The following is a 403-nucleotide window of genomic DNA, read 5'->3' as shown; positions in this document are numbered from 1 at the left end:
TGCAATCTTAGTGTTGGTGCTGGCAGGGTAAAGGTCTGCAGCCATCTTCTTCTTCAGGGACAGGGGCACTATCTCATAGCATCCTGGCACCTTGCCGTTTGACCTCACACTCTTTTTGGACTTCTTTAAGGTCTCTGGAAGCAGAAGAAAAAAAGTCAAACACTTCATGATCCTGCCATTGAGGCAACCAGGGGGCAGTGGCATGAGCAAGAGAACTAACAGATCCCAAGTGCGAGTCCCACTATCAGGATATTTTGTACGCTTCTAGATGCAGGGTGGCCTTTGGTTTTTTTGGAGTGTGTGCCCGCTCTTTGGTTACCGGCCCGACGCACCTTTCCGGGGGGAAAGGGGTGATGCTGTGTCGGATCACTGCCAGCGCTCACCTTGGCTTGTGGGGGGGTCC

The 403-nt window shown here is 52.6% G+C and overlaps 1 protein-coding gene across 1 annotated transcript in view; it reads left to right on the top strand.

The window, feature by feature from the left end:
* Positions 1-403, top strand: part of BRF1 (BRF1 RNA polymerase III transcription initiation factor subunit) — a 172,412-nt gene that overhangs the window by 81,800 nt on the left and 90,209 nt on the right. The window lies entirely within an intron of this gene.

Source organism: Geospiza fortis, unplaced genomic scaffold (assembly GCF_000277835.1).
Source record: "Geospiza fortis unplaced genomic scaffold, GeoFor_1.0 scaffold23, whole genome shotgun sequence".
Lineage (NCBI taxonomy): Eukaryota > Metazoa > Chordata > Aves > Passeriformes > Thraupidae > Geospiza > Geospiza fortis.
The sequence above is the reverse complement of the archived record's forward strand: the minus strand, read 5'-3'. Positions and strand labels throughout refer to the sequence as shown.